The following is a 25,000-nucleotide window of genomic DNA, read 5'->3' on the forward strand; positions in this document are numbered from 1 at the left end:
AGAAACAATGTCCGAACGTAAATGAAACGAAAAATATTCGGAAATTTTATATAGTATCGTTTTACGGGAGAATAGTATGACGTTCTCTTTGTCGAACCCACGTCAAACGAGCTGTTGTTGGCTTGACGCGAGATCGCTCGAACGAGACGACAACGGGATAGATCGTTCTATGGTATTTTCAGTTTTAGAAGAAAGCACGACTTTTAAAAGATATTTGCATATTCGTTGTCGACAAAGCCGAGCTCGATGAAACCATACAACCTTAACGTAAAAAGAGAATCTTTCTTTTATTTCAAACTATTTTTTCTTCTTCTTTTTTTTCCCTTCTTTATTCTTATACTTTTCCTTTTCGTTGGATTTATTATCAAGTTATTCTAAAATAAAGTTCTCAAACATATCCATTTATTAAAATCGTACGATTCTTTTTTTTTTCTTCTTTCTTTTTTATTTTGAAAATCGATGTAACGATTATTTTATATATATATATATGTATATATTTTTTTATAATATTAAATAATATATATGTATTATTTTATATATATAATATATAATTATATATATTTTTTAATATATATGTATTTTATATATGAACAAAAAAAAAAAAGAGAAAGAAAAAGAAAAAGAAACCGTTCAACACCAAGTGAGACTTCTTTAAAAGAATTTTATTATCATCGATTTAAAATTTAAACGCATCCTTTCATTCCGTGCTCGAATTACTTCAAACACGATGATGATATTTTTCTAACGGCCTCGCGCGATAAAAGTTTCTCTCTAAAACGAAAGTTCTTTAACAGCAAAGATGATATCTCCTTATTTCACGATTGGTCCTTTAAGAATGGAACAGAGAGAAAGAAAGATCGAAGAAGAAATGAAGAATTTTGAAAGGCTTTCTTCCTCCTCTTTGAAAGTAATTAGTATTCGACTAAAAGAGATAGAAAGAGAAATAAAGAGAAAAAAGTAATTATACTTCTTGAATCGATTGAAACATAATTACGATCACCCGTTCTCACATTTCGATTAATTTACAATTAATTTTTCTTTTTCTTTTTCCTTTTCTTTTTTTTTTTTCTTTTTTTCATTTTTCATTATTTATTATTCTACATCCTTCTCTTTTTCTCTATAATATCGAATTAATTTTTCATTTCTCTACTTTTATTCTATTCTTATCGATCGAATTTAAATGATGACGTGTAATAGTAATAGTCGACAGTTTTATTATCGTTTAATGATCGTTCTGGTCGTTGTAACGAATTGACGAAAGAACAGTAGAGAGTAGTGATTCTCTTGAAAAAGAAAAAGAAGGTTTAGCGTGGTTTGCTCCTGGGATTTTGGGGTTTCTCGGAAAAAGAAGGAGAAAGAAGAGAAAGTATACGAAAGACGATGGATGAAAGGAAAAAGTCGTTCGTATAATTAATGCAAAACCGCACGAGTTTAATGAGAAAGTTTTAACGGGAACTCCCTCTTTACTTTAGCTGTCCTCCTTCTTTTTTCTTTTCTTAATTTCTTTTTTTTTTCTTTTTTTTTTTTTTTTGTTGCAATCATTTTTTTCCGTTTTCCTTATTTTTTCCTGCTACGGAGAAACGTCGACTTGAATTTTTCTAGCAACCACGAAAGAAACGTGTCTCGATAATGCGTTCCTCTTCTTGCTTGCTTGCTCTTCTCTCTCATTTTTTTATTTATTTATTATTTTATTTTTTTAATCAACCTTCAAGGTATAATACTTTTACATTAAACAATTTAACGAACGATAATATTAAACGTTAATCTATTGTAATAACGTTATCAAATTTATTTGATGAGTTTCGAATAAAATTGTTAATTTATATTATATATATATATATGTGTGTGTGTGTGTGTGTGTATGTATTAAAATAGACAAGTTAATAATTTATTGAAAATATTCAATAACTTTTCAAAGTGATCATTGATTAAACGATCATAAAACGAGAATTGTCGACACACAAGTACAATGATATGATTATTGTCCGATGATAGAACGTAGAGACATTTACACATACGTAGATATACACGCATATATACACGCTTATCGAAGTCCATCGGTTATCATTTAAAAGAAAAGTTAACTCTGCGAGTCTGCTGCTGTCAGCTGTTACATTCACGCACGAACCTTCCTATAGTAAATTTTAGTGGAAACTCGAATCTCTCCTCTTCGCTTTCGTTTTCCACTTGCTTTTCATTCTCTCTTTTTTTCCCCCCCATTTTTCCCCTTTTTTATTCGTTTCTTTAATTTTAATTTTTATTTTCATTCCTATTTTTATTTTTATTTTTATTTTTATTTCCATTGTTATTTTTATTATTTTTTGTTTTCTTCCTTTTTTGTTTTTTCTTGCTTTTTTTCTTTTTTTTTTTTTTTTTTTTTTTACTTTCGTTTGTTTAATTAAAGTGAATTTCGAGTGACATGCTCGCTCGTGTATCACAAATTGCATTTATTTATAAACGAGTTATATTATTTCCCGAGGGAGTTCTGACGTTTTGATATAATACCTACTATATATTCACTTTTTTGTTGCAAAAAAAAAGAAGGAAAAAAGGAAAAAAAAAAGGAGAAAAAAAAAAAAAGAAAAATTCTTTTATCTTCGTACATGGTTAGTTATTTATTAAACATATACGTGTGCCTGTATGTGTGTGTGTGTGTGTGCGCGTGTGCGTGTTGTATATTTGTGTGTTGTATGTTTATGTAGTATTACATCGTAAAATCGGTTTGCAGTAGAATAGAATCGTCGTAACAAGCTGTATTGGAAGCAGCAACAATGTATCTCCGTTCTTACGACCTCCAGGGACAGTGACGCATTGATCTGAATTATGTCATGCACAGAACTAATTTGTAAACCGTACGTCGAAATGTTCTCCGCAAAGTAATCGATGAGGACGCGAGAGTGTCGAATCGGTATGCAAATTAATCGACAGATCGAACCGACGGCGACATGTTCTTCGTAATCAACGATCGTTAATCTTCTAAAATTTCATATAACTTACTTCGTATATATGTATATCTAGGTATACATATTTTGTAAATTTTTCTTTCATTTTTTCCCCTCGATTAATTAATCATTAACTAAGATTAATGTTCGTGAAATATAAATTACACTTAGTGTAGTATAGTATAGTATAGTATAGTATAGTATAGTATAGTATATGTGTGTGTGTGTGTGTGTGTATTTATATAGCGTCTTTCTAAGAAAAAAGAAACAAAAGGAATTACAATTACTATAATTATTAGAAAATTACATTATATCTATATTATATCATTATTTTTATTTAAACTACTATTATTTAATCTACCATTATATAACTATTTATTTAAACTACTTTTATTTAATCTTCTATTATATCATTATTTTTATTTAAACAAACAGTATCCTGAAATTTGTAATTTCAAATGTAATGATTTGTTATTAGTAGTATTATTATTATATCATAGATTGTTATAGATATTTATAATGATCTTATTATATATGTATAGATTTTAACAATATATGCAATATCTTATTATTATTAAATTATGGTATAATTTAATGATAAGATATAAGATATAACAATCTATGAAGCGATAAAAAAATATGTAGAGAATCTGACACGTTTTAAATTGCTAGTAAAAGAGTATCGAAAAGGAACGAAGATATTGAATCGCAATTGGCCTCGTGTAGAGAGCTTGCGGGTGTCAAAGGAACAACTCTCGTCTACTATAGTGCTGGATCGTAATAAGATTTCAATCATGGATACGAAGCAAGTCGCGAATCAAAGGCACTCTTTGCCCTTTCCTTTCCCAGTTCAGAAAGAATTTTCTCTCTTTCTCTCTCTCTTTCTCTCTCTCTCTCACCTTTCTTTTCTTTTCTTTTCGTTTCTTTTTTTGTTTTATTTTTTTCCCCTTTTTCTTCCTTTCCCCTTCTCTCGTTCTTTTTTATTTTATTTTTTTTTCTTTCCTTACGCTCAACTTACTCCTTTTATTTGTTATCAATCATCAAATTTTTTTTTTTTTTTTTTTTTTTTTTTTTAGAATCTGTACAAATTCTATATTATAAAATATAAAATAATATATAAAAATAACATTATTAAATTGTGTGTACGTGCGTATATATAAATATATAAAGAAATATTATCATTTGTATAGAATCGTTATGTAAATATTATTATTATTATTATTATTATCAAAGAATTTATTTCGTCCGATAAGAAAAGAGTTAAACCAAACAGTTCTTACCTTCGAGTAGTAAATTGAAATCTTTCAAAAAAGCAAACTTCATTCAAACAAGAAAATTAATACGGAAAAAATGAAGAAGAATAGAACGAAGATTCGTCATCGTTAAAGCGAACACGAAATAACGAGAAGATTAAAGTAGAGAATAATTGGAACGGTAAAAATAATGAAACCATTGATTAAATAACGAATATGCAACAACTAACTAATTATTTAAACGATATACGTTTTGAGTATTATCGAATGAGATAAACTTATGAAACATAAATTAATTCGAACGATTAAGCTTCGTATAATGGACCAGTTTCGTATTTTCTAAACATTATATGGACGAGAAAATACATAGTACATCAATACACACTTATGTATATATATATATATATATATATATATATATATATATCTACATTACATATGTGTTTGTTAGTATAGAATGAGATAAAGCAGACGCTTTCCGCGATAGTTTCATGAGAACGCATGAGTTTCTATTCGCTTCGCCGGAAACAGTACTGGTCATAAAAGCTTAGATTAATGAAGAGCACAAGGGACAATAGATCGGAATACGTGGTCCATATTTCATGGTATAAACGGAGAGCGACACACTACTTTGGAGCATCGTCGTTCTGAAGCTCTAAGTGAATCATTCGGTCTTAAGCGAATTGCGGTTGAGAAGGTCTGGGATGAGGTTAACCCAGAAAAGACAAACCATTTGCATTAGAGAGTAAGAAAGAGATAGATAGATAGATAGATAGATAGATAGATAGAGAGAGAGAGAGAGAGAGAGAGAGAGAAAATCCGTAGCTTAACTATTGCCTTCTCTCATCTCGCTTAGATGACTGGTTATGCGTAAAGAGGTCATGGTAAAGAGATCGGTATACATCTTGCAAGCTTCCTTATCCCCATGCTAATATTAGAACAGCAAACAGTATGTCTCCGTTCGTAGTAGAAGAGGTCTTGACCAAGATCTCCTATATCTTTGATCTTATTCCCATATCCCTATCTTTATCTCTATCTCTGTCTTTCTCTTTACCATTCCTTCCTTCGAATGTTCTCCTCTTTCCTCTGAAACGTCTTTCTCATCTACTTCCTTCTTCTACACTTCTCTCTCTCTTTCTCTCTCTTTTACTCTGTGTGTGTATCTGTGTGTCTCTCTCTCTCTCTCTCTCTCTCTCTCTCTCTCTCTCTCTCTCTCTCTCTCTCTCTCTCTCTCTCTCTCTCTCTCGTAGCTAACCATAGTCCATACCACTGGGTATAACCGAAGTTACCGAGTCCCCTGCGCTTCTCTCGATCTTAAGTTCCGCAAAGTGAAATTTACAGCGTGCCCGATGGCTCGTATCGCGTTGAGAGGTCACCATGGGTGTTAGAATCTTCCTTAATATTCCTTCGGCTCCCTAGAGTATATAGGACCTATCGCGTCTTCCTCTCTCTTTCTCTTTTCCTTCCAGTAAGATATCCGAAACGACATTGATGATTTAGAACGTGAATCCATATAGTAAAAGATTATTTGAAAGAAGTATTCCATCTATAGCTGCAACATTATTTGATCGAACAATCTTTTTTTTTTTTTTCTTTTTTTTTTTTTTTTCGAAGCGATGAGAGCTCTACATCTTCTTCTTGTTTTTCTTTCTTTTTGAATTTACTCCTTCCAATTTCTTTTTTTCTTTTTTGTTTTCTTTTTCTTCTTTTTTTTTTCTTTCTTTCTTTCTTTCTTTCTTCTAATTCTACTTTCAATTCTTTTTTTTCTTCATCCCTTTTTTCGAAAGAACCCTTTAATTGGGTTCACGCGCGTGATGGAAACTCGCCAACGAGACTTTCTACGTTTTAATCGATTTACGTAATAACACTCTTTCGTAGAGAGGTCAGTCATTATCTTGGTCGCTCATCGGGGCATTAATTATGCCACGACGAAAGTTCCTTCGTCATAGGACTACGGTGCTTCTATTTAAACCACGGACTAATTCGCAAGTTAAACTCTCGCTTCCTGGATTATACTTCCAGTTACGAGAGTACAACCGGCCTGTTACATATGTAAACGCGTAACGACGTAAACAACTTTGCGAACCCGGTAGCCAGGCCGACACCTTCCTTCGCGTTCACTTCCACCCCTAACGTTTATCCCCTCCCCATAGTCTCTTCCCCTCTCTTTCCCGTAACTTTTACACTTCAGTGGATTACATCCCGTTGGACTCCTTTAAACGAATTAATTGATTATCACGCAGTAGATCCATCCAGGCCGTTAGAGTCAGCACTTTTTAACGACAGCTCCGACGAACATTCGAAGCCCTTTAATCGCCTCCATTTTCTCTGGAAATACGTTTTTTAACCCTTTATCCCTCTCTCTCTCTCTCTCTTTCTCTCTTTCTCTTTCTTTCTCTTTCTCTCTTTCTTTTCTTCTTTTTCTATGTGTAGTCCAACGGTGCTCTAATACTTTTTCATTCAACTTCGATTTGGCAATTCCTTCACAATCGACAGTCCACTGGCTTCACTCTACCATCTAGCAGTAATAATACTCGAGGTAGAATTCCTAGTCACGGTTTAAAGCTCTCTCTCTCTCTCTCTCTCTCTCTCTCTCTCTCTCTCTCTCTCTTCCGCTCTTTTTCGCTCTTTTATTTTTATTCGTATTCTTCTTCTTCTCTGTTTCTCTCTCTCTCTCTCTCTTTAAATTTTATTCTTTTTTATTCTCTCTTTCTCTTTCTTTCTCGATTATTTTTATTCTTTTTCTTCTCTCTCTTTCTCCTTCAATTATTTTTATTCGTATTCTTCTCTCTCTCTCCCTCTCTCCCTCTCTCTCTCCTTCTCTTTTTCTCTTACCTTTGATTCTTTTTCTTCTCTCTTTCTCTCGATTATTTTTATTCTTTTTCTTCTTTCTCTATCTCTCTTTCTTCCTCTCTTTGGCCCTTTCTTTTTTTCTGAAAGAATGAAAAACGCCTGGAAAAATTCACGAACAAAGCAAATCGATGGATGACAGAGAGAGAGAGAGAGAGAGAGAGAGAGAGAGAGAGAGAGATTTGGTACTATCTAGTCAATGGCACATTTGCACGAGACGTTTTCCTTCTTTTTCATTTTCTCTAAATTCTCACTTTCTTCTTTTTATTCTCTCTCTCTCTCTCTCTCTCTTTCTTATGTGTTTCTTGTGTTTTTTATCGACCGATAAAGACACAAACAAATATTACAATGGAAGTTAGCGTTACTGAAATGTTATTGCGTTTCTTTCACGTTATCACTTTTCCATTAAAAAACAATTTTTTATTGCTTCCTATCCCGATATTCAATATTATATTTATAAAATATCCCGATATCCAATATTATATTTATAAACTTTCAAAATCTTTTTTTTTTTTTCTTCTTTTTTTCTTTCTCTCGTTCACTCTTCACCAATGTTGATATGAAATAATGTCCCGTGGTATAAATGATAGATTCAGATTTTTATGAAAAAGTTTGCATAACGATTGATGGCCGGATAGAAAGGGTTCGATTAAAAATAAAAAGAAGACGAAGGAGAAGAAGAAGAAGAAGAAGAAGAAGAAGAATAAGGAAGAAGGGAAAAAATGAAGAAAAGAGACAGAAAGAGAGATAGAGAGAGAAAGAGAGAGAGAGAGAGAGTGAGAGAGAGAACCTTTTTCTCGTTCAATCTACTCGAATGGAAACTGATATTTTATAAAGCGTCGCGCACGTAGACTCTTTCGGTTCTTTAAAAGACGTAACCGTAACGTACGACGACAAAGGATGGGAGGATTATATAGTATGAACAAAAAAATAAAAAAAGAAAAAAAATTTTCTTTCCTACGTCGCGAATAGAAAAAGAGTAGATATCGAACGGAGAAGAGAGAAACAATGAATGCCTCTGTTTGTTTCTCTTCAAAAATTCATATTATGTATTTCCGAAAGTAACAAGGTTTTTCAAAGTGAACGAATGTATAAAAATAAAATTTATATTATATAATGTTACACATCCTGAAAGTTAAGCTCGTTCAAAAGGTTAAAGAAAAGAGAGATGAATAGAGACAGCGATAGTTCTCTCTTTTTCTCTCTTATATCTGCATACCTTCTTTACTTCTCTCTCTCTCTCTCTCTCTATATATATATATATATATATATATATATATATATATATATATTTGTCTCTGTTCCTCTCCGTCTTCCATTTTTTTTTTTAACTCTTTGACGCGTTTCTACAAACTCCTCCTCTTACTCTAACAGCATCCTTCGGCATCCAGTGGAATGTACCGAGATAGCTGGAGGATTACGTGAAAGGTCCCTTTTTCCATTTTATTCGGGGATGAGCCAACGTGACGAGAATAAATGACAAGACACAGAAGGCTCCCTTAGTCCCTTTTTACCATCCAAGAAGCTCATACAAAGTCCGAATTTATTCGTGTTACGATCTTGACCTCGCGTTTTCTTTTGGAAAAATCTCTGCATCTTTCTCTTTCTATTTCTCTCTCTCTCTCTCTCTCTCTCTCTCTCTCTCTCTCTCTCTCTCTCTCTCTCTCTTTCTCTAAAACTATTATTTTCAAAATCCTTAGTTTTGATAGAATAAGAATCAATAATAAATCTACATAATTTTTTAGAATTATTTCTTTCTTTTCTCTCTTTTTTTCTTTTTTATAAAAATCTGTATACATACATACACACACACACACACACATATATATATATATATTTCTGTTTAAAAACATTATTTCCGAGATTCATATTTTTGATGGAATAAGAATCGTAGTAGGATGAGAAGACTAGAGAAATTTTTTTCTAATCTTTTTTTTTGTTTTTTTGTTTTTTTTTTTCTTTTTCAAATCGATTTTTAATCATATATAAAAGTATAAAATATTCGCATTTTAACGATAATATTTCGATCGAGCAAATTTAGCATAGGAATCTACCGACATGATCTTATGAACTTGTCGACCCTCGTCACTTTCTTTCGTTTTCCTTCTTTTTCTTTTTTTTTTCTCTTTTTTTTTTTTTTTTTTTGCAACGCTTTCACTCGACATTTTCTTTCCTCAGCAAAGCTGCTTTCCCATTCGTGTGGCCTGATCCGTATGCTTTCGAGCGGATTTATTCGATTCGGGATTCTCCATCCGACTATCAAGATGGATGGAAATGACTAGGACTATGGGGAATGATAAATGATGTCTGATATATAGTAAAGAAACGAAATGTTCCTTTTCTATATGATATATCTCTTACCGAAGGTGTATATCCCCATTTGCATGTCTTACAAAAATCTAGTGACTTTTGTCCTGAGCTTCGTTCCAAATTCGATTCCGATAAATTTTCTTTTGTTTCTTTATTTTTTCTTAAACTAATTTAAAAAAATTTTTGAGGCATTCTCTATGCATGTATGTACGTATGTATGTATATATTAGGAGATTCGATAAAAGAATTTTTCGTAAAATTCTTTAATGCTGATGATAGGGTTTAAAAGTTCTTTTCAAATACGAGCTAGTAACATTATTTGGATTGAGGGAACTAAGGGAAGATAGTAGGGACGTTAGATCAAACACGAACGGGCAATAGAAACGAGATAACAGGATAGATAGTTCGACTGACACTTACTCGTCTCGATTCCTTTCAGTTCCAAAGAACGATCTTTGCTCGATGACCGTAGTTCCGGCCGCAAACAAGCCGTAACTATGTCGGACTAGGATAGGAGTATCTACGTTAGGATGTATCTAGTAGTGTAACGGGACACTCGATAGAGGAAAACTAAGTTAGATTTGAAAGGTTTGGAAATAAAATACGATATATATATATATATATGTATCGATGAATATAATTATAAATATATACATCTATATATATTTATAATATGTATGTATCTATATATAATGTTATAAATTTTCCAAGAAAATAATTCGTATTAAATCCAAACACTTTCTATCATTATTAATCTTCCCTACTTAACCCTAAATTCAAGACATCAAAGTATCATAGAAAATAGTATCATATCAATTCGATTATCTTTTTCATATTCTTTACATTTTTCATTTTCTCTATAGAAAAACTTGATGGTCATACGTCAGGTCAAATCCTGATAAAATTTCAAACTGGGTTGATGAACGTTTGAGCGATTATTGAAGACTGACGAACGAATTCCCTTTGAACACTCTTCTCTCTTCTCGTTCGATACTCTTGAATAAAGTATATAGTTGAGTATAGCTGTACTAGTATGGCTAGGTATGTCAAAGAGTACGTAAAAGTCGACGTTGCTGATTGAAAGATTAGGGGTTTGGTAAAAAGTATTCACTGTACTATTGAAAAGAGACAGACACATACACGCGCAAAGAGAGAGAGAGAGAAAGAGAGACATAGAGAGAAGAAGAGTCTAAAGCCTCTCTCTTCTTGCATAGGAAGTCATAGTAGGATTTAACGCTTACTCGAGCATCTTCAATCGTCGAATAGACGAAGTACCACTTTGTGCACTCTTTTCGTACAACTCTTTTTTCCTGTCTTTCGCATTTCTTTCCTCCATTTCTGTACTCTCTAACATTTTCTTTCTCTCTCTCTCTCTTTCTCTTTTCTCTTTTTTTTCTTTTTTTTTTTTTTTGCTTTATCCCCTTCTCCCTATCGTCGTCGTCACCTCTTACATGGTCATGACGTCTAATTCAAAACCTCGTCACCAATCTTCCTCTCTCTCTCTCTCTCTTCATCTATGTTCTCACTCGCTCACTTCACTCTAGTAATACTCTCTTCTTCCTTCTCCCCTTCAAGGCAATTAGTATTCTCTGTACGTTCCGTCAATGGTACTCTTTTTGCTCGGGAAGACTCTTCGAGTCAGGATGAAAATCTGGACGTTGTTACTAATCGCTGCTTCACGAAAGTTGCTAATGGATTCAAGGGTCACACTCTTACTTATCTCTCTAGTACTTCCTCCACTCGACCTTGATATGAATATTAAGTTCGACGTTCTGTGACAAGATTTTCTAATTAATGAGAAAATAAATGAAGACGTTCTTGATTTGTTCTTTACTGTCTTTCTATTTTTCGTTGATGATTATTATTTAAAGCGTTTCGAAGAAATCTGAGAAGAATATTTTATAATTGATATATACATATATATATATATGTGTGTGTGTGTGTGTGTGTGTGTTATGATCAATCAGTTAATTAATTAATTAATTAATTAATGATAAATACGAACCGTATTAAAAAGAAAAAACAATATTTCTACTGTACAATAATATATATATATATATATATATATATATATATTACATTAAATCACTTAACAAATTAATTAATCAATTAATTACTTTAGTTATACGTTTTTTTCTAAACAATAAATACGAAACATATTAAAAAGAAAAAGAAATATTTCTATTTTACAATATCATATACCTAACATATATATATATATATATATATATATATATATATATATATATTACACTTCGATATTAATAGTAGCACGTATTTTAGACTATCGTTTAGACTATCCTAAGCCAACTTGGTTTGGTTTCTATTGTCTAGCAAAACGTCAGTTCAAACGTAACTTAGGGTTGGTCAGTTTGGGCTGGATGCCAAGTCGAGTTTCTCTTACCAATCGGTGCAGTCCACTGACAGTATTGTGTTGGTCGTTTACTACACTTCCTGTCTCATTTCACCCTACGATTTCTCTCTCTCTCTCTCTCTCTCTCTTTCTCTTTCTCTCTATGTCTTCATTTCTCTTTCTCTCTTTCTCTCTTTCTCTGAGTTTCACTCTTACCCCAAAAGTATCACCAGTTTCGTTGAAGTATCGTTAGCATCGTCACATCGACGGCACGTTCGACCTATACCCTTAGGCTTACTTTCTCGAAACCATCCCTCGTTTTACTCACTCTCTTGGGACGATACATAGAAGCTTTCCTCTTCTTCTTCTTCTTCTTCTTCTTTCTTCTCCTCTTCCTCTTATTACTAAGATTTCCACTTGCTTCTACTTCATATCGTTTTCATCAAACGAATCGAGTTTGTAAAGAGAGAATGAGAGAGAGAGAGAGAGAGAGAGAGATAGAGAGAGAGAAAGAGAAATGAACACGTCTAACGACTAAAACTGTTGAGTTGTAAATGTATCATTAACTGTCTCAAAATGTGTCTCAATGTGTTTCGTATATTCAATCTGAATAATCTTTTTGCTTTATATCTGTCTTATTTTACACACACACACTCTCTCTCTTTCTCTTTCTTTCTGTCTGTCTCTCGTTCTAATATTTTTGATTAAAGACGAAGTTCATTGATATAAATTTTCATATAATATCTACTCCTGAAAATAATCGCGATGTTAATGAAATATTATTTATCTCTCGATTTAGTATAAAAATTAAAGAAGAAGGAAGAGTTGAAAATGAAGTCTTCCATATACAAATCGATAATCAAACGTCAAACGTAGAGTTCAGTTCATAGAAATACCTATTTCATATTTTATATATATATACATACATATACATATATATATATATATATATATATATATATATATATATATATTATATAGGGTAGTCATCTCTATTCGTCAATTCTTATGCAGATCATCAGAAATAGGAAGACCTCGAACTTTTGAACAGAGTTTGAAAGAGGAACGATCAAATTTTCTGAGGATTCTTTGCCTGTCTAAAAGTTGGTTCTCGCTCTAGCTCAGTTGAAAGGAATCATAGTTATTCGATCGTGGAACGAACATAAAGAAGTCATCATCACCGAGTCCGAGTATGAAGTCCGATAGATGTACGATAGATTTACTACTAGATACTAAATTTAAATGGGTTTTCAAGATATCTCACTGTTTCAATTTAAAATAAAAAAAAAAAAAATACGAATTCATCTTTTTTATATACATATTTATCATTTATTTTGAAAGTGATCCATTTTTTTGAAAAAAATGAGATATCAAATAACTCTTGATTAATTTAATGTAAACTTTTTATTTATAACTTAATTAATATCTAATATCTTAAAAATTACCAATGCTTAGTTCAATTTCAAATTAGCCAATAAAAGAAATTGCACAGCGATTAATTACGAAACTGGTGTATGTCCAATTTTCATAGACACAGAGATCTATGTATTAAATTTAACAATATATAAATATAATTTAACAATATTAAATATAATTAATTTCAATTATTAATAAAAAATATTATTCCAATTTTATTTCTTGTCATCATTCGTAAACAAGATTGGATCTATACAAAATATATTTCTAGTGATATTTAATTTTTTATAATAGAAATTAAATGGTTTTTACAATCGACTAATTATGAGATTAGGTATAAGTCCATTTACAACCCGTAAATATATATATATATATATATATATATATATATATATATTAGTTAAATTTGCCTAAAAGAAATTTATATAATCAAATTACATATTGATAAATTAACAGAAATATTATCTATTATTAATAGAATAGACTATACTTAATTTATATGTTTTAATTGACTAGTATACTAACTTTTTAATTTTCTCGAAACAACACAAAATGGACTTACACCACCTTCAAAATAAACGATCCATATATATATATATATATATATATATATATATATATATATATATATATCTTCTCTCTGTCTTATTCTCTAATATTCTCCAAAGTTAATGATTACGAACTTGGTTGAGATTTGTTTGTCACGGGATCGGTAGTAACAAACGTAAACCATGTTCGAATCGCTCAAATTATTTCCAGAACTGTTGGATAATTAAGAAAGTTTTGCTTGAAAACAATTAGTACTGACTCGGCTGGCTTTCTCGGAGACTCAGGACTGCTTTGCCAAGTTGACGTTAGGAACAAGAAGAGTCACTGTACCAAATACTATTCTCTATCTTGTCTATCTATTTCTATCTTTCTTTCATTAAAAGATCAATTACTAGATTGATACAACGGACAATAGACATAAACGACAACGGTCGACAATCGAAAAAAAAATTTTTTTTTCTTCTTTTTTTAAATTCTATACGATACAAAACTATCGAGTTCTTGTCTTTGTAATCGTTCGAAAATATTTAATAAAATATTTTTTTCATTCTCTTATACATGAACGTTTATAACGTCGAAAACATCGTTGCGATCTTATTTTGAAATCGAAACTTTGACGTTTCGGATATTCAAATGATATCATTCGAAACATCGAATGCAGTTGCGTATTGATAATACTACATGCTGTTAGTTCCACATAAGATATACGTGAGAAACGTCAAAGCCAGAAGATACTTTCTATCCTATCAAAATTTACTTTTGACCAGAATATTATATATTCCTACATACACACACACACACACACACACACACACACACACACACACACACACATATAGAATTGTAGAATAATATTGTGTAATTCTATAACTCTATTTGATTATTTATCATTTATTAATTATTATTACATAACTTTATTCGATTATTCGATTATTATATTATTTTCTATAATTCACAAAAAGACACATTTCTATAATTATTATTATATTATTAATTTACAGTTTTTACATCTACGAGAAAAAATTATTTTCGATTTTAAATAAAAATGATTTCTAATAAAGTATTTTTAAAGAGACAAGTAAACAAAAGGGTATTCATATTTATTATGGCATTTGAACGTCTACGAAAGATAAACGTTCATAATAAAGGAGCACTATGTTAGACGAAATATATGTATGTACGTAGGTGGGTACGATATATGTAGTTTAATAGAGTCGTTCGATAAAATATAGTGCGACGTCGTTATCGTTAGGAAAATTCTCAGATTTATATTCTCATAATATATAGTAGAATATATCAGTATATAATACGTAATATGTGACACAGTTGATACGATGACATCGGGATCGAGAGATCTTGGCTTTTTGTTGACGATAAAAAGAGATTCTCTCGACATTGATATCAACGAAAGCTAGAGAGATTTATTATTTTTCCATTAGTCTTTCATCCCCTTGTCAACCCTCGAAACATCCTTTAATCTATCTGTTTCAATTAAAATCAGATTATATACTCGAAAGTTAAGTCAAATGTTGCATTATAAAATTCTCTTCATCGAATAATAATTATCATTTAGATCGATGATATCAAGTACGTTTCTATAAATTGATATTTTCATTAGATAATTGTGTTTTATTGGATAATTATTTTTCATTGATAAGAGAAAGGGAGGAAAGGGAAAAAAAGATAAGGAAGATATCTTTTTTCTTTGAATAAAATATAAAATATATATATTTCATATTTATATGTATAGATCATATATATTGTTTCAAAATAAAAATTTCACTTTCTTATTTCTCTTCCTAGTTCTGTCTCTCGAGATTTTCGATATTCCAAAATATCGTGATAGGTTTGAACGCTCACGAGTCTCGATATAAATCCTGATCTAGAAAATTTTTTTCTTCTCGATATAAAATACAATACACAAGTTCCTTTTCTCCCCTTTTAGATTTTCCGACCGAGATAAAAATAGTAATGTATAGATATGAGATGTGTACGTGTGAGATGTGTATACGTCGATTCTCAAAAATCGTGAATCTTTAGAGGGGGACCAAGCTTAAAAGAAATATTCTAAATAGATCCCTTGCGAATAGAAATCATAGTTTTCGCTTATATCTTTTTATATTCTTCGTGTTGGGTATATATTTCGCGCGGATAACAAAAAAGCAAAAAAAAAAAAAAGAAAAAGAAAATCCCTTAAACAAATCGATAAAGAAATAAAAGGGTCGAAAGGAATTCGAAAGAAATATTTCGTTCGAAAGATTGAAAATAAAATAAATCGGAATATATATATATATATATATATATATATATATAAAATATGGAATTTAAAAAACGTTTGATATCGGTTTTTTATCGAAGAATCGATAAAAAAAAAAGGAAAAAAAAAAAAAAAGAAAAGAAAAGGCACGCGTCGTCGTCAGAAGTTGCTCCTTTTATCGTTTTGCATTCTTCTAACGATTTTCAAAAGAAATATAATATCAAAAGTAAAGAATGGAATAAAGTAAATGCATACATTGGGTATTCTCGACTCTAGTTGCACTATGCTCATAGATAAAAATGCATTCATGGTCATATTATTAAATTCTTATCGTTTCGCTCGAGCGATTTGAAGCTCATCGCTATCTGTCTCTTTCTTTCTCTCACTCTCTCTTTCTTTTTTTCTTGAAAATGTGGATAGAAAGAAGAAGAAGAATGGTTGACAGTATGCTAAAAGGAAAGAAAGAGAGAGAAAGAGAGGAAATCTGGTATATCGTCTGTCTCTTTCTAACTTACCATGTATTCTTCCCACACGTTTCTACTCTTTCTCTGCGTTTCCTTCCAAATATCGCGAAACTCCGTACCTTCTTCGAGACCTTTCTTCCTTTTTTCGTTCCATCTCTGCTTTTTTTTCTATTTTTCTCTATTTCTATCTTTCTCTCTCTCTCTCTCTCTCTCTCTCTCTCTCTCTCTCTCTCTCTTGCTTTCTCTGTCTGTTTCTCTATTCCTTTCTTGAAGCTTTCCTCAAACGACAGCGTCACAGAGTTATTGCCGACGTTTTTATTGCACAAGTTATTGCGTATATCAGGACCTTACTTCGGCGGCCAACAAAAATTCCTCTTGTTATTTTTGAAGAAAAAGATACATAGGTAGACGTAGAGAATAGCAGGAGAGAACGCTAGATCTTTCTCAAAATATATTTTGAATATCAGAGAGATGAATTCTTTTAGTTTCTTGTATTCTTGAAAACAAGAAAAAAAAAAAAAAAAGAAAAAAAAAATCTTTACAATTTTTTAATATCGAATAAAACGAAATATATATGTACATATATGATATATATATATATCAATATATATAATAATAGATATTAATATAATATATATATATAGAATTTATAGTAAAATATAAAATAAAATATATATTGAATAAAACATATACATATTCAATATCTTCTTTAAATAATATTAATACATACATATAATTATTTCATATTTCTTCTTTCAGGTTCAATAGAGTTCATCAAACTTCCTTAGTACATACATCTCAATAAAGATCATCGATCAAAATCGACGTTAATGTAAGTAATACAATTTTTATAAGTAACTTTTTTATATTAGAAATACCGAATAGGGAGTTACTGGTTAAGAGCTTACACCTTACTTAACCTGTAACAGATACAATTTTTGATAGATCGTATCCAATAGATCGATCACAGCTCGGTGGTAAAGATCCTTTATCGTCGGAAGAAACAAAGGGATTCGACCTCGATCGGAAAAGTAAATCGAAGCGTGAATCGTACGCTTCGTGAAGCGTAATAAATCGCTTACTCTTTAGTGAACGTGGCCTAGTCCTCGTATATGTCTTCTTTTTTTTTCTTTTTTATTCTTTTTTCTTTTCTCTCTCTCTCTCTCTCTTCTTTTTTTTTATTTCTTTCCCTTTCTCACCGATATCTTGAAAGCAAACGTTTTTATTTTATTTTTCATTTTTTCCTTTCATCCTTTTTATTTCTCCTATTTCTTGATTTCTTTTCTTTTTCTTTTCTTCAAACGATCTCGATCCTTTTCAAGAGCTACTTATATCGAAATTACTTTCCTTTCCCATTCTTTTTTTTTTTTCTTTCTTTCTCTCTTTATCTTTTTCTATAACGCGAGTACGTCAACTGATTTCAATTTGAAACGGTTGAGTTTGTTTAGTAAAAATTTCGATTTGTCCTTCAACCACGCCATCCCCTCTCTTCATCGAATCTGGAAAAGTAGAGGGAGATTTTTTAAGCTTGTTCTATTTTTCTCTCGGATATCTTTTCTCTCGGAATTCTTCCTTCCGAGAGACGGGAGATATAGATCGTATGGAGTATGTATTGTTAGTTGAAGGAGAGAACAGAATTCGATTTGAATAGGCATGTAATAAGTACTTGAAACTGATGTCGATAAGGGCTTTTTTCGACAGCCGACAAGAATAGTATTGATATTGTCTCTCTCTCTCTCTTTTTTTGTGACGAGCATTTCGTATTTCCTCAAATAGATTCTTCCTTTATTTTTCTTTGTTGTTTTGAAATTACCCTTCTTTTATAACGAAAAATATAGTAGAGTACTCTTACATACACGTGGCTTTTCATTCATCGTTCATTTTTTTATTTATACATACGTACTTATGTACTTATGTAAATAAGTATGTAAGTATGTATGTATATTATTTCACAAAAAGTTGATGAATTAGTTTGCTTGAAATTATAATGTTCGAATTGAAATCACTGGACTTTTTCCACTGGACACTTGAATGTCAGATTTTTAAAGGAAACATTAAAGCTTTCTTTTTAATTAATTTGCGAATAATTTATATAATAATGATAATAATAATAATAATAATAATAATAATAAGATTATATTTAACATAGAGAAATTAAATCGCATAAGATGATTTTATTATTCGAGACCCGTTCGTACATACATATTTAGATTCGATTTGTTATATATAAGTAAGTAAGTAGTAAAGTAATTAAGTAAGTAATTAAGTAAGTAAATACGTACATTATTCCACAAAAAGCTGATTAATTAATTTGCTTGAAATTATGATGTTCGAATTGAAATCACTAAACTTTTTCCAAACACTTGAATTTTATCAGATTTTCAACGTAACGTTAAAGTTTTCACTTTCATTAATTTGCAACTAATTTATATAATAATAATAATAATAATAATAATAGGATTATATTTAACATAAAGAAATTGAATGATTTTATATAATATCATTTTGCGTAAAATGATTTTGTTTTATATTTAAATTCTATTTCGAATATATATAACACACACACACACACACACACATATATATATATATAATAATAAAATTTAAGTAACAATTCCGTCAAACGAAATCATTTAAGTAGAAAGACGAGCGGGAGATTTGTAGGAAGCCGATAATCCTCTTTATGATTCACAAGGGAGTATTAGAGGGTTAGATGAAGCAGGGTTAGAGGTGCATAGGTCGTAAAAGGGTCTCGAGTCACAGCCAGGAAGACGACGCAACCCAGACGCTCATTACTCTTCCTTCGAGTCACGTTAGAATATTTGAATATGCTCGGCTTATCGTCGAGTTTTCCTTCCTCTTCCTCCTTCTCTTCTTCTTCTTCTTCTTCTTCTTCTTCTTCTTCTTCTTCTTCTTCTTCTATAGTGATAGGTGGGAGGAGTAAAGAGAACAACTCGTGAAGAAGGCGTAAAGGGTAGACAGATTTATGACAAACGATTTGTCTAAGAAAAGTTCTTCGTCCTTTTATTCCTTTCCTTTCTCTCTCTCTCTCTCTCTCTCTCTCTCTCTCTCTCTCTCTCTTTCTCTCTGTCTGTCTAACATTCATCGTCCTTTTTCTACATATCTATCTCCTTTTTATCTTTTCCAGTTTCAATCGTAATGACGAATGCACCTCGATATAATCGTACAAAAATTGCAATACTATCTTTAATTTGTTTCTTTTTTTTTTTTTTTCTTCGCAATCAAATCTATTTAGATTATATCTATTTGGATAAATCTAACAATAAAACTCTTCAGAATAATCTATTTAGATAATATGACACTGTAACAATATGATATTGAAATGTTACGACGTATGAATAATTTTTATTCGAGAATCGATCGATCGATCATGAATCTTGTTTCAAATTCTTTCGTACGTAAGGAATAAAACGTAAACGAATGTTTACGCATCATAACGCGTTAAAGTATCTAATAGCTTATCTCTGACGTTGCTTCGAACTTTGTTTGTGTGTTTCGTGAGTCGTAATCCGAAGGTAAACACAGATCAGGTTGTCCAGGAAATTGTGCTTCGCTCAACAGACAGGTGTTTCCTGTTCGTACTACTCCTTGTCTCTCTAGTGACCGTCTAATCTCATCGACTTTGGCTATGTATATATTTAATTAACTTGACTTAACATAACTTTACTCAATTTAACTTAACTTAAACCTCGACGTGACATTCTTTCACTTCATGAAATTTAACTTAGAAATTTAATCTCCTTTATCTCATCCTTTCAAACGAGAAGATTTTCTTTTTTCTTTGTTTGTTTGTTATTTTTTTTTTCTTCTTTTTGTTTCTTCTTTCCATCAAGTAGATATACAATTTTTTTCTATGGATAATAAATTTCATCTTGGGTTATCGAACGATTATAAGGATGATGATAAACGAAAGGAAATACGAGAGAGTATCTCATTATAATTCCTACGATATGCAGAGACGGTGCTAAGCGATTCTAATTAAGTGGAATCGAGCGTAGAAAGGTACACCATTGGTGTACCTTAAATTAAACGCTTTCTAACGACAGATTTCTCTCTATCTATCTCATCCTTTCTCTCTCTCTCTCTCTCTCTCTCTCTCTCTCTCTCTCTTTATCCAATAGATATTAGGAACAAAGAGGGAGAGAAAGAGAGAGAGAGAGAGAGAGAGTAAAAAATAGGAAGATAATATTTTTTTGTAAAAAACATTTGCAAGCGTATAATACAAACGATATAATACTATTCTAATTACTATACTCCCTTGTCTCGTTAATCGAGCTTAATTATTCATGTATCTATTATTTCCGTATACGCGCGTGCAAATTTTCACGGGTATTAGACGCGATTACTAATGACGGTTGTACAGGTTTTAGCGGTCGGTGTACGGTATAATACGGCCAATCAAGATGAAAGTGCATATTATGTATAACATTGTTCGGAGTTAACTGACTGGTTCATTCGGTATAATTATCTATCTATAGGAAATCCCTCTTGTAAATTTGTAATTCAATCATTTTAAAATATTCGAGTACGTAATAGGGAGCTCGATCAGATCTAGCTTTTAAAAAAATCTTTGTTATTAACGAAATTAACGGAAGCTGCTATCAAATTGAAGTTTTCCGAACTAATTTACTTTATTAAGACGTTTCTGAAGTTCGAACTATGTTTCAAACTACTCCGATGAAATTCCTTAATGTAGATGAGCTTCCCTTAACGTGACCAAAACTATGTACGTTATTTAGATCGAGAAAATTCGATTTTCTCTTCGTTAGCAATAGGTCCAATGAAATTCTTGTGGGTCTCTAATTAACGTTATGGTCTAACGAAAAGTGAGTAATTTTAACGGGGAAATTTTCTACTTCCGGTAACGAGAACGTTAACGTTTGGAAACGAACAAATTCCATTTAAAAGCATATCCTTCTTCCCACATGTTCACGGTACAACGAATTCCTATTCACAGTTAACAATGAGTATGCCATATTATCATTGAGTTCGCTAGATTTAATCTCCTGATAAATCGCGTATGTACCTATATATATATATATACGCATGTATATGTGTGTGTACGAATATGTGTATATAGAAGGGTAATTCGATGGGGAAATGTCGTGACGGGGTCCTCGCGTTACGTTGAAGATTATCGTAGCTCAAATATTTCCGATAAGTCGGTCGCACTCGCGAACATCCTTTGTGCATGGCTAAGTAGCTATAATTCAGCCTACGAGCTACATCAGTCGGCAATATCCAAGGTAATAAATTAAATCAGAGAAGATAATCCAGCTGAGTCTCTCTCGGTGTGTCTCTCTGTTCTAGGGGGTATCTATAAGGCCTTGGTCCGTAGCCAATGTCATAATGGAAGCCTGTAGTATCATCTAGGTAGAGTAACACCTATGAGTAATCTGCTTTATGCGAGATCTCCTTTCAGAGACTGCATCTCGATCCCTTTGTCCTATTCTGCTCTCTCTCTCTCTCTCTCTCTTTCTCTCTTTCTCTCTTTCTCTCTCACTCTTTTTTCCTACGTAGTAGCTTGTATCGATTTCTCTACTATTTCAATCTCTCTCTCTCTCTCTCTCTCTCTCTCATCTGTTGAGGTTCGTACGATTTGGCATCTTTCTCGAGCAAGAACAGAAACTCGTGTTTTCTCCTATACCTGCTCTATCTCTTTCTCTCTCTTTCCAACATCGACACGCGTTTACAGTTGAATTTCCATGTACACACACCGTATGTAGGATTTCAACCCAACTCTAAAATCTATGTCGTTGTTTCACCCGACTAAAGAGAATACATTACGTAGGCATCAAGCATGTGCGAGGGTATACGTTTTAGGCAAAGCTGGAGTAACACTGATTAGGAAAATTTACGGAAAATGCTTTCAGTCAAAACTAATTAAACCCGGGTAATCCTCTTCGCTCCGGATTTGAGGATACGATCCTCTACTATCCCTAGTTTCACTGTTTTAGTTCAGAGGCTTTCGTTAAAAACGTTTTTCGATTTTACTCTCTCTCTCTCTCTCTCTCTCTCTCTCTCTCTCTCTCTCTCTCTCTCTCTTTCACGATTTTATATGATTTATTAATTATTGGACGGTTTATATATCATTACGATCTGATATCAATGAACTTAGAAAATAGAAATAGAATCGATCTCGTTGATACGAACACGAATGATATTATGTAAAAGAAATGATTTTTCACAATAAAATCAGAAGAAAAGAACGGAAAAAAGGACAACAAAAAACGGAAAACAGATCGATCGGGGAATAATTGAGCAGAGCTTTTAAAAAGCTTTAATATCATTAAGAGATATACAATTTGATTTTATCCGTTACGTAACTCGATCTATTTCGGATTTTCGATTGAATCGACACAATCAGACGAAATAAATGAACATTCTCTGGTAGATCCTCTCTCTCTCTCTCTCTCTCTCTCTCTCTCTCTCTCTCTCTCTCTCTCTTTCTCTCTTTTTCTCTCTCTCAAAAGTAGGTATGTAGGTACATACATAACTCGTATTACATCGACTCTCGTTTCAACGTCAACTATACCGAGGGTGTTGAACGATTCTCGCAAAAATGTTCAACGTGCCTTCGTTGAAAAAGCGCAGAACGTAGAAAAAGCGTGGAAACCGATCCGCTCTTGCGGAAATTCGAAATGAGAGCGTGTAAGATATCGTATACCAGAGATAACTACTACGATATCACGCGTATACTTCCAATAAAAAGTTTCGTCGCGAAATTCTTTCTTTCTCTCTCTCTCTCTCTCTCTCTCTCTCTCTCTTTCTGTCTCTATCTCTCTAGTTTTCTTTCTCTTTCTTTCTTAGTTCATAGCAAGCTGACTTATTCGTATATGGATCTCGTTTCATCTTACCTAGAAAAATCGACTCGTATCCTATCCTCTTTCTTCATATTTCTCCTCTAGCTTCTCTATCCCCAATCTCTATACTTCGGAAAAACTTTTTAATTTCTCTTCCCAGCCTGCAATACAAACTTTTCCTCTTTCGTTTAGTTCCCTCTCACTCTTTTCTTCTCCTCACCCACCTGTTCCTTCGCAACTATCCGATTGCAAGATTTCTTTTATCGATGTTATCGTGTCGATCTTCTCGATCGACATAATGATACATGCATAATGTGTCATTTATCACGATCTTGTTATATCTTTGACGAATAATTTTGTGTATCGTTAAGTTTGTCGTTAAGTTTCCTTTTTTTCTTTTTGTTTTTGTTTTTTATTTATTTATTTATTTATTTATTTATTTATTTTTATATATATATATATATATATATCTTGTTCCTCTTATCAAACGCAAATCGAATTTTAATCATTCTGTAGTTAATATATTTGCATTTCATAAAATTTATTCAGTAATGCTGTATATAATTTGTTATCAATTTCTTGTTGGATTTTTTTTTTTTTTTCTTCTTTCTTCTTCTTTTCATCTCCTTTCTTGTTCCTTTTATCAAATACAAATTGCAATGATTCTAACATGCATTGTTTATTATCAATTTTCTTTTTCTTTTTTTTTTTTTTTTTTTTTTATTGTCTACCTCGTTCCTTTTATTAAATACAATTTTTAATAATTCTTTAATTAAATACAAATTGCAATGATTCTATATGTCGCCTATTATCAATTTCTTTTTTATCTCTTTTTTTTTTTTTATATATATCTTTTTATATCGTTCTTATTAAATTTTTAATAATTCTTTCGTTAAATATAAATTTTAATAATCCTATCTATTGTCTATTATCAATTTCTTCTCAGCTTGTTTTTTCTTTTTTTTTTTTTTTTTTTATATTGTCTCTTGTTCCTTTTGTTAAACATCTATATATTCAGTAAGATATTATTAATTTCTAATTTGAAACGTTTTAATCAAGCTATCGGAAAGATCTATTTCAGTGACCTCGTGTCGCAACCAGCCGTGGTCTAGCTCGACGATTATGGAACGTTCGAATTCGTCGAGCTCGTAATAACGAGCATTAATCTCTTTCCATGGCGAATTTCTAACGCGTCGCTTCGCGTCGTTAAACTTTTCGCTCGACTCCCTTTCTCTCTCTGTCTCTCTCTCTCTCTTTTTTCTCTCTCTCTCTCTCTCTCTCTCTCTCTCTCTTCCTCATGCCGGACACCGAAGATTTATTTTGTTTTCGGGCCCTAGTAATGTCTTATAAAGTATAACGAAGCGAAGAAGAAAAATGAAAGAAATAAAAGAGAATACCTAAGTTCAATTCTTTTGTATTATTATTATTTATTAGTATTTATTAGTATTTTTCTTTAGTATTATTATTATCAGTTTATTATTATTATTATTATTATTATTATTATATTTTCTCTTTATTTTCTTTTTTCCGTTTTTCCTTTTTTTTACCTCGAACGAACTAAAAGCTCTAATATTTTCTTTAAAGTCCTTTTTGTCAAAGCTTTTAGAAAAGCAACTTTAGATATCTTTCGACGGCAGAATCGTTGATCAAAGGTCGTGAAATATTGTATCTTATAGAGAAAGAGAGACAAACAAAAAGGAAAGAATGAAAAAAAGAGAAAAGGAGAAACGGAGTATGAGAAAATTGGTTTAAAAAAAAGTGTTTATTTATTTATCAAAGACG

General features: G+C 31.5%; 1 protein-coding gene across 3 annotated transcripts in view; it reads left to right on the plus strand.

Moving 5' to 3' along the window:
- The window catches only part of LOC122636773 (TWiK family of potassium channels protein 18-like), a 204,643-nt gene that overhangs the window by 92,884 nt on the left and 86,759 nt on the right, over nucleotides 1-25,000 (plus strand). For all 3 annotated transcript variants that reach the window (XM_043828382.1, XM_043828384.1, XM_043828383.1), the window contains one exon: nucleotides 17,154-17,226. The gene's annotated coding sequence lies outside the window, so the exon portion shown is untranslated. The remainder of the gene's footprint in view (nucleotides 1-17,153; nucleotides 17,227-25,000) is intronic.

The sequence above is a fragment of the Vespula pensylvanica genome, chromosome 23 (genome assembly GCF_014466175.1).
Source record: "Vespula pensylvanica isolate Volc-1 chromosome 23, ASM1446617v1, whole genome shotgun sequence".
In the NCBI taxonomy this organism is placed as follows: Eukaryota; Metazoa; Arthropoda; class Insecta; order Hymenoptera; family Vespidae; genus Vespula; species Vespula pensylvanica.